General features: G+C 49.3%; 1 pseudogene; it reads right to left on the bottom strand.

Annotated features, from left to right (window-relative positions):
• Nucleotides 1–902: 902 nt before the first annotated feature.
• On the bottom strand, nucleotides 903–7977 carry LOC117197005 (60S ribosomal protein L35a-like; annotated as a pseudogene).
• Nucleotides 7978–10804: the final 2827 nt, after the last annotated feature.

Raw genomic sequence — 10804 nt, 5'->3', positions numbered from 1 at the left:
TCTCTTCCCAGTCACTCAGGGCATCCATCCTGTTTCCGTTCTGCCGTAAGTGGATGAAGCACAGACAGCCACGCCACTGCACCTCTCTGCCGCCGACTTCCATCCACTCCCTACCTTTAACTTGTCTACAGTGTTGACCCTTGTCAGATACCAAGGCCTGCTTGGTCCCACATAGAGCTCACTCCATCATCACACTGACAAGGAGCCCTGGGACGGCAGCACAGCCAGGCTCCCAGTCACCCCTTCTGGCCACATCCCGTTGCCCACCTAGCAGGAGCCCATTTCAGATAACAGCACACCCTCATGATGGATGTGGCTAAAGGTGAGATTACAAGAGATTTTGAGGGGGCTTTCAGTGACAGGCCTGCAAAGTTGAGGATGAATTACATTTATAATACTACCCAGGCCCAAGGACATTAATTAGTAACTGAAAGAAACAGGGAAAGGTGCAGAACCACAAAACTATCAGCAACTGTCACTCCTTAACCACTTAGTGACCCACTCATCCGTCCCATCAGTAAGCACAGGCTGACACCCACTTCGGGCCAGTCTCATACTGGGTTCCGGGGACATGAAACTCAAGAGGCCTGGATGGCAACTCCTGTGTGCTCTTTCCCCCGTGTTTCCACTTTATCTCGTAAAGGCCACATTTCCATCCACTTTTCCCATGCACGGAAATGCCTTAGAGGGAACTCTGGTCCTCTCTCTGCCTTCTTACTCCCCGATTCCTGTGGAAGGAGGAATGTCTAACCCAACTGGTCAATTTAGATTCAATTGCCCTCTGCCATCCGGGCTCTGACACACACATTCTCCTCCTCCTTCCTGCCTCGCTATTCTGAAACCAGCAGGGCAGGACCCCTCTCAGAAGACGAACCCACCACTCTCCCTCTCTCCCCCTTCTCTACTCCCCTACTGATTTCTATGCTTGAGGCAAGCAGGCCTGCAGTCCTATTTCACAAGGTTAGGAATCTGGAGTCTACAGGTCATGCTACTTTTCTCATAGTTTGCTCACGTCTGCAGATCCTAAAGTTTAAACACATAATATAATGTAATAAGTAGGAGATACCACTTGGTCCCAAGTGTAAGCCACAAGCTCCTACACAGTTCACTGGAATCTCTAGATTTGATGGTTACTGAGTGTTTTGCAAGCATTACCAAAGTAGATAAAGGGATCCCCATTCAATAATCAGTTCTTTGTGTATATATTCATTAATGGTCAAACTTTGAATGGGAAGAAGAATGCAGTGCTTCTTTTGCTCCAAGTCCCTAAGAAGACATAGTTTCTACTGTCCTGAAGTTTACAGTCTAATGGTCAAAAAAACCCAAAAAAGACTATAAAAATACAGCAAAAATATACCTAACCCAGCCTGAGGGAGCCATCGGTATAGGTTTTTTGGAAGCAATAAATGCAGAAAAGAGACTTACATGATGAATAAGGTAAATGAAGGGCACGGAGAAAGAGGGGATGTAGTCCAGACAGAGGAGCTGCATTATCAAGCGTTCAGGGTTCAGTATGGTGTGATGTGAGGGAAGAGACATAGGTGGTCGAGGCTGGCGTGTGAGAGCTTGCATCCCGTCAGATTAAGCTCCTGCGACACTTGCACTTGCAGGGGGTAAGGAGGAAGTTCGTAGTTTATCCTCTGATTCGTATCTAAATCCCTGAGGATACACCTGGAGCGTTAGGCTCTTATTGTTCACCCACGAGGTATTCACCTATAGTCTTGTTTGGCTCTCACATCTTGGAAAGCGGACCAGACCTGAGCTCCCTTCAATGTTCTGAGTGAGATGTAAACGCCAGTCAAACCAGGCCAATGCACTTCATATACTGGAATGGTTTTGAGCTTCCCAGCAGGTAGAGGCTGCAGGAGAAGCCTTAGGTGAAGAATAACCGTTTACAGCCAGGCCTCTATCACCTTCCATTTTGCCTACCCTCCACCCTGTCTGACTGGTCTACTTGCTTCTGTCTGATCCTCTTCAATTTAGCCATCAAACCAGCCACACTACAAATCATACCACGCCAGCATATAATGCTTCAATAGTTCCCCAATGCTGTCAGGACAAAGTCCAGTTTCTTTATTATGATGTCACAGGTTGCATTCTTCCAGACGTAGACCCTGAGACAACAGTTAACATATAGAAGTGTATTAGGGGACTTCCCTGGTGGCTCAGTGGATAAGAATCTGCCTGCCAATGCAGCGGACACAGGTTCGAGCCCTGGTCCAGGAAGATCCCACATGCTGGGGAGCAACTAAGCCCGTGCACCACAGCTACTGAGCCTGCGCTCTACAGCCCAAGAGCCACAACTACTGAGCCCAAATGCAACAACTACTGAAGCCCACGCACCTAGAGCCCATGCTCTACAACAAGAGAAGCCACAACAATGAGGAGCCCGCACACCGCAACAAAGAGTAGCCCCCGCTCGCCACAACTAGAGAAAGCCTGTGTGCAGCAATGAATACCCAATGCAGCCAAAAATAAATAAATAAATAGAAGTGTATTAGGGAGTGCCCTTGGGATCAATCCATGTGGAAGGGAAGTGGGGGAAGGAAGAAGAATTGAAGAGAAGCTGAGAAGGTATGATGCAGTCCTAACAAAGGCCTCAGTCAACTCCAAGGGAAGCTCCAAAGCCAGATGACCTTTCAAGAGTTGAACCAAGTTGGGCAAAGGGACCAAGCCTTAATACGCACATGGCAACAAGTCTTGGATACAGACCACCCGGAGAAAGGGGGCATGACCTGGAACAAGGTAGCTTGATCCAAGGCAAATTCCTGAAAGAAGCTGGTAGCTGGGGGCTGTCTGCCAGTAGTATTCCCAGCACTTGGAGGAAGAAGGCCATCAGACCTGAAAGAAGATCTGCGTGATACATCACAGCAACTAGCTCTTGGCATCCAATGACTCTTATGATTTTTATGACCTGCTATATTAGTTCTCGGGCTGCCATAACTAAGCACCACAGACTGGGTATCTGAGACAATGGAAATGTATTTTTTTCTAGCTCTGTACGGCTAGAAGTCTGAGATCAAGCTGTGAGAAGGGTTGACCTCTCTTCTTGGTTTATAGGTGATCAACTTTCCCCTGTGTCTTCACATGGCCTTCCACGTGTCTGTGTCCTAATTTCCTTTATAAGGACAACCGTCACATTGAATTAGGGCCTGTCTTAATGACCTCATCTTATCTGCGCTACCTCTTTGAAGACTGTATCTCCAAATACAGTAACATTCTGAGGTCCCAACAGTTAGGACTTCGACACACAAATTTGGAGGAAGCACAGTTCGGCCTTTAACACCTGCTTACCTCTTATCATTCTCCACTATCAACTGTTCTCCAAACGTCTCTGGTCAAATCACATCAAAAAACTGATTCTTTTTCTTCCGCTGAATTTTATTTGCTTACTTTTAAACAAGTTAAATCTCTAAGGGATGCAACCCCACATGGATTCTGTGGCCAACAGCCTTAGCAGGAAGCTTGCTTCAGAATTTGGCCCAAACCAGGCTACTGTTCCATGGAAGTGGGTTATCTTTCCCTGGATGACTCTGGTTTTGTTTGGTTTGTCTCCAGACGTCACTATTTTGTTTTCCCTAGATAAAATTTGCGTTCGCGTCAGGCATAAACACTTTCAGTTTTAAGAAGAGCTGTGTGCGCCCTCTGATTTGCAAGACCTTGCTTACTGCCAGCAAAAATGCTTGGACCACAGCCTTCCAGACATAATTGGTGTTTTCGAAGTCATGATCCCAGCAGGCCTCCACAGGGTCCAACATGGCAAAAAGAGAGCTACTGGCTGGTTCTGGAAGATGCTGTGCTGGTCTACACCTCTAGGCTCTGTCCATGCTCTGACCTCTGCCAGAAACGCTCTCCCCACTTTGCCCAGAGAACATCTTCATCCAACCTATGTCTCCTTCAAGAGTCAGCTGATGTGCCCACTCCTCTCTGAAGCCTTCATCGCAGTGTCTTGTCTCCTCATGTCCTTTTCTCTCACACTCCATGATGATAGACAGTTGCCTCAGAATCTCTAGTATGTACCAGGCATCAGTAAACGTGTGTTGTTTGCGTGGGTGGTTCATGGTTGGTGCCAGGGATTCTATCCTGGCCGTGGCCCGTATTTTCTCACCAGCTTTGACCTCAGTGTGGACGCCTTTTACATATTTGAATGCTTTCACTCTGGGTAAAGGCAAAGTGGATCTGGGCACCATACTTCCTAGTCTCTATTTGTGGTAGGCAAAATACTGACTCTTCCAAAAATGTCCTAAGCCCTGGAATAGGTAAATAGGTTACACAGCACAGGGAAATTAAGGCTGCAGTTGGAACTGAGATTGCTAGTAAACTGACCTTAAAATAGAGATATTATCTTGGATTATCCAGAAGGGCCCAACGCAATCCCAAAGGCTCTTAAAAGTAAGAGTGGCGCAGAAGGGAGCGTCAGGCGGAGAGATGGTGGAAGAACGGTCAGAGAGATGCAACGCTGCTGGCTTTGAAGATAGAAAAGGGGTACAGTGAGCCGAGTAATACAGGCAACCTCTAGCAGCCGGAAAAGGCAAGGAAGTGGATTCTCCCCTAGAGCCTCTGTAGAGGATGCGGCCCTGCTGACACTGCGATTTTAGCCCAAGGAGACGATGTCAAGACTTCTGACAGGATGGTAAGATAGTACATTTGTGCTGTGTTCAGTCCCTAAGCTTGTAGTAAGCTGTTTCAGCAATCAAAAACTTATACACCATCCTAAACAGACCTCTTCTCATCACTGGCCTCGTGCCCCAGTCCTACTTCACACGTGCCAGAGAGGGACAGCTTGCATTACCAACATTTGGGGAGGTTCCCAATTCAAGGACCTGGGCCTCTGAAGACCCATGAGGAGCCATAATAGTGAAGCATTTGGTGAGTTTCACTGAAGGGACGTTCTGTGCAGACACTATGACAGGACGTATGTGATTACACAGGATCAAATATGCTCCGGCTTGTTCAGTCTATAGGATAGAAGAGGTATGCAGGTAGTGGCCAAACGAAGGTTACTAAGAGGGGCAGTTGCTCCTAACGGGGATCTGTTGGGACACAGTTACTAGAATCTCACTGTCTTCTAAAGCAACTCACTTTGAGAATTTTCCAACGGGCTAAGAGTTGGTACAATGAATTACCTAAAGGGGCGTGATGCTCCTGTCTGGACTATTTAGGACCAATCTCTGCAGAAAGTGGGGCTGGCACTGAGTAATATTTGGAAGGTAGGTCATTCTTGTAGGAGAAACGGCATGGAACGGCTCGGTGCTGGCGGTGCTCTGCCAGAGGTGCGCCTCAGAGGTGCTAGTCTTACAAAAATGAAAACGCAAGTTGATGGTAAATCTTGAAGAGGATGCAGTACAGAAACACCGGAACACAGATCGTGAGCGGGAGAAAACCGGGGGACAAGTGTCGACGAGTGAGGGCACGATCCAGACCCTGGGGGACCGATGGGGCGATAGGGAGCCACGACAGATTCTCGAGGAGAGGAGGATGCAGTGAGGATAGAGGGTCCAGGCTGAAGGTGCTGCTGTGGGCGGCAGAGACAAGGGAGAAGGGGAACCTTGGTAATTACCAGCTTCCGCTCTGAAGCCCCATCACTGACTCTTCCTACCATTCCCAGTGCCTCAAATCTGACAGTTCGGGCGTTGTGTTTTTAGTTAACATTGACAAGATTGGGAACTTCATCCACTTAATTTCCATTAAAGTCTTTGAGGACGATGCACCGACTTTTTAAACAAAACTAAAAAGAAAAGAAAAAACAGCCTGTAAATAGATTCTCAAAACTTCCCTCTCATCCGCAGCTCACCTAACCAGACCAACTAAGTCCTGCATTAAAGGTAAATAACGCGCGTGTAAATATTCAGCCTTTTTTCTCCTCTATTAGGTGCCTGAGAGACCAATGATATTTTAACAAATAAGCTGTGACATTCTCGTAGCCTGACATCAAAATGCAGGTATGGGTCTATAAATTGAAGGATAATCATAAATAAAACAGTAATATCTACAGAGCTCTTTGCACCCTTCCTGGCGTCTTCACACTCATCTGTGTGGTTGGACTTCACAAGCACTGTGTGGAGTTGGCCTAACAGAGACTTAGAGAGCTTGAAAGCCAGGCATCAACCCCAGGCAGCATCACTCAAAACCTTTGCTCTTTACCCAGAACCACAGTGCTTCTTCTGTTTGAACAAATGTCACGCCATGTGCGAGAAGAAACAAGACGTGCAGCCCGATGATACAACATCCAAGCTCAAATGGCCGGCAAGGCCAAGACAGAATACTGACTTCCCGCAAAGCCAAAGTGGGCACGGGCCCCCTTGGAGCCCGTGACCTTGTTCCGGGTCTAGAAATGCTGAAGTGGGAGCTGCCGGCAGAGAAAAGGCTTGGATCATCTGGAAAATGCATCTGGTGTGAAGAACGCAATTGCAGTCTCCTGAGCTGTAAGGCGTCACGGACTATTTCACACCTAGTTCAATCCCCGCATCAAGGATTATTGTGCAAACGCCGGACAAGCAGATCCCACCACATCCCCTGACCAGGCCTGTTCCAGACCAGCAGAACTAGGGGTAGGAGGGGGGCAGAGCTTTGCTGCTAGGAGCTAAAGCGGTGAGCTCTGAAATGAGCTCTTAACAGCTCTCTTTCTGCTCCATCCAAAATGCCATCTTTCAGCTGCGTTAATTGGACTGACGGGCACCCATGGCTGCAATGACCTTTGCCATCAGCGTCCACGTGGCACCCACCATGCAGGCACAAAAAATGCAACCCTGCAGGCCACTGCAGTGCAACCAGCACACCAGTTCTTCTGGGGAAATGGCATTTCCCTGTCAGTTAAAAAACGTATGGGATCTAGGAGAGGAGAAATCAACAGGTTTGGGTGCATAGCCAGGCACAGTGCCAAGCTTTCACCGATATCTTCTCCGTGCTTTCTTGTGAACAGTGTGCCAAGTTGTTACAAAAGGCCAGGGCAAAGAAAAGGAAACTGAGGGTCCACGAGTATAAGCGACTCCCCTGTGGCCATAGAGCGCCCCCTCATTCACAGGTTAAAAACAGCTCATTTGTGACATCCAAAGTACGTCACGATGCGGCCCCTGCCCACAAGGATAGCACAACTAGGATTAAACCCAGGCCCACCTTTTTCCAAAACCCATGTTCCATGTATCTTTTCATCCAAAGACTATGCCAAATAAACAAGTGAATACAGATCTTTCTACCGCCCCACGCTGTGCTCTTAAATGATGGGTCAGACAGAGAGGAAAAAGGCTTTCAACCAGAACGACGGAAAAAAAGAACCAACTGACATAAGCGGACAAAGTTGATGAACGACCAGAGTGTTCTCCATGTCATTCGCCTGGATCCAGACCGCGCCAGGAGGATTATCCCAAAGAAAGTGACCACGTGATGTGAAATGCACCTGGGGCACCCACCGACACCTCTTGGAAAATGTGGCCCCAGGGAGACTGTACATCTTGGCCTGATGGGGGAGTGTGGTAAAGAGCACAGAAGCCCCCCACTCCCCCAGATCGACGCATGCCCTGCTCAGCTGTGCTTCTCCTGTGGGAGATACTCCCCTCTGTGATAGCAGCAGTGCACGTCAGGGCTGCTCCCTCCCCTGCTCCAGTTCTAACCACTGACAGCTGTGACTTGAACCCTGTGCCGGGCTGGCCTCCAGTTAGTTACAGACACAAAGCCTCGGCACCAGGAAGCTGAGTGCCCCCCGCAAGGCTGAGTAATGCACCCAACGGGACGCTTATCAGCCCTTTGAAGCCCAGAGCTGACTTGGCCAGTATGGGTGGTGGTGGAGCTGGTGGGGCAGAGTGACGCTTCAGCTGTCATCTGGGACCAGGTCAACGTTTCACAGAAGACTCAGTCCCTGTTTTATCATCTTCCCCCCACCCCTACCAGCCATAATCCTGGGGGCCAGCATCACGCACGTGCACAGAGCTGACTCAGCCATCTGCCCTCAGGGTGTTATGCACAGCGGCTGAGAGCGGAAAACATCACCTACCTTCACAGCCCAGCCTCCGGCAATGACCTGTTGTGGCTCCTGGATCAAGCCGCTTCTTCCCTCTGTGCCTCAGCGTCTCCTCTGTAAAATAGGCATTGTTATGAGATTTCATGAGAAAATCCCCCCAAAGCATTTATGCTGTGTCTGACACGCCAGTGAGCATTTCTACCTCCACACAGCTGCCACACCCAGGATCGTAAGGTCACTCACAAGCTTTCTGGCTCTGAAATCTTAAAATCTGACATCTGACCACAGCCTGTGTCTTTTCAGCTCCCTCAATCACCTGCCATCTTCCGTCTGGCCTCATCACGATGTCCAGTCCCTCGAGTGGCTCACCTTGAGCACCTCAACCTCCCCGCTTAACCCTTCCCTTCATTCCATTCTTCTTTTTAAATTTATTTATTTTATTTTTGGCTGCGCTTGGTCTTTGTTGCTACACCCGGGCTTTTCTCTGGTTGAGGCGAGCGGGGTCTACTCTTTGCTGCGGTGCGCGGGCTTCTCATTGCGGTGGCTTCTCTTGTTGCGGAGTGCCGGCTCTAGAGCACTGGCTCAGCAGTTGTGGCGCACAGGCTCAGTTGCTCCGCGGCATGTGGGATCTTCCCGGACCAGGGCTCAAACCCATGTCCCCTGCATTGGCAGGTGGATTCTCAACCACTGCGCCACCAGGGAAGCCTTCTTCATTCCATTCTTACGATCCATGACCTCAACCATCCTCTGGGTTCTTGCTCCTCAGTGCCTCTGTTACATGCCCCAGAAGAACCCAACCATGGGTCAAACCAAACATCTGCCCCTGGTGCTGCCCCGCTGGGCCCCTCCTCACCCTGGAGGTCATGACCCAGCCACGCCCTATCCTGGTCCCCATCCCAGGTGTGGCATCAACACACCTTGGTTCCCAGGCCAACTCCCTCCATCACTCTAAGGAGAGGTGCTCCACTATTCTCAAGTCCCACAGCACAGCACCTGGCTTCCTACTTCCAAATGGTAATAGAAGGATTAGGTATAAACTCCCTCAATGTTTTGTTTCACTGCCCACAAATTTATTTATTTAGAGTCAATTTTGTTTATTTATTTTTGGCTGCGTTGGGTCTCCATTGCTGTGCGCGGGCTTTCTCTAGCTGCGGTGAGTGGGGGCTTCTCTTCATTGCAGCGTGCGGGGCTTCTCAGTGCGGTAGCTTCTCTTGTTGCAGAGCACGGGCTCTGGGCACGCAGGCTTCAGTAGTTGTGGCTCGCAGGCACTAGAGCGCAGGCTCGGTAGTTGTGGCGCATGGGCTTAGTTGCTCCGCGGCAACTTCCCGGACCAGGGCTCGAACCCGTGTCCCCTGCACTGGCAGGTGGATTCTTAACCACTGCGCCACCAGGGAAGTCCTGCCCACAGATTTAGAAGCCCCCTCATCTCTTTTTACCACGTCCTCCTCCTTGGGGGAAGATGTCCCTGCTTCCACTTTCCTCTGTACCAAGCATCACTCGGGAGTCTTGCCCATCAGTTTTCACTTCTGTATTCTGTGCTTCCAGGCTTCCCCTCACTAAAGACCCCTCCCCTCAGCCTATAAATATGCCCAGGCTTCCCAAACCTTAGAAAGAGAAGAAAAATCTCCCTCACCCCTCTCTCCCCCTCCAGCCCCTTCATACAGACAAGCTTCTCCAAAGAGCTGTCCACACTCCTCACTCTGCTCCTTCACCTTCGCTGACTCTGCAGTCTGGCTTCCTGAGAAATTACTCTAAGAAGGTCAATAACAAACATGGAGTTGCACTTGACCCCCTTCTCTTCTTCCCTTCTCCCATCCAGTAATTTAAAGTTTGATCAACTCTGACCCTACCCACATAATAGCTTTTAAATCTTTCCCAGCTCTCCAGCCCACTAGCAGGGGTGTGTTCTGGATTTCCAAATTTGTCCAAAGATACTTAATTCATACACATCGCCATCCAGCCTCTACTCCAAGCTAAGAGGGAATATAGGAATGTTACTCTCCTGACTCATCATTCTAAAACAGTTCCCACTGCCTCTAGGGGTAGAATCCGCTCTCCTATGCATGGTGTACAAGGACAACCTGGCAGCAGTGACCATGGCCTTCATAAGGGCTAACGGAAGGATGGTGACTGGGAATTTAAATGGACATGAGCTCCCCTCCGTCAGGGCACATATTCATTTCCCTCTTTTGAAAACAATGCTCTTAGTAGGAGCGAAAAGTTTTTTTAAACTTTCAGAGGAAATTCATCAAATGTGGCCCAAACTGGAATACATTTATAGCATAACGGAAATGTCCTTTTCAGGAACAAATTTTATGTGGTTATTTCTTGAGATGGCTCTCCTACTACAGAAGACACCACTTAACAGAGAATATGCTGTAAGAGGCAACTTTCTTAAGAACCGGATGTTATCTCGTGTGATATTTGCAAGTCCAGGACCAAAGGGTCCTTCTCCCTGCCCACTGCATGCCCAACTGTTTGCTCCGATCCTCAGCCCTCAGATTCCAGCCCTCTGACCTAGATGGATGTGGCAGTCATTACTATGCCCCTTTCCAGAGGAGGACCCTGAAATCCTACAAGGAAAGGGATTTTCCTTGGGTCCCATGTCCAGTGTCTGTAGCAGAATTGGGACCGAAAGCTGGTCTCTTGCCACTGTGGTGTGGGGTGTCGCCCATAGGACCCCAGGGTCCACACGGTCTAATATGAGAAGCCCCTTAGGAGCTGGGTCAGATGTATGCCAGCACAGAGGCTGTGATGGGTACGAAGACGTCTGGACCACTGGCAACCACACAGATGTGTGATGAGGAGGAAATGGTGGAGGAGCCTCTAGAAGGAGGAGTAGGGACG

This window comes from Orcinus orca, chromosome 20 (genome assembly GCF_937001465.1).
Source record: "Orcinus orca chromosome 20, mOrcOrc1.1, whole genome shotgun sequence".
Lineage (NCBI taxonomy): Eukaryota > Metazoa > Chordata > Mammalia > Artiodactyla > Delphinidae > Orcinus > Orcinus orca.
Note: the sequence above shows the minus strand (reverse complement) of the source record. Positions and strands in the feature narration are given on the sequence as shown.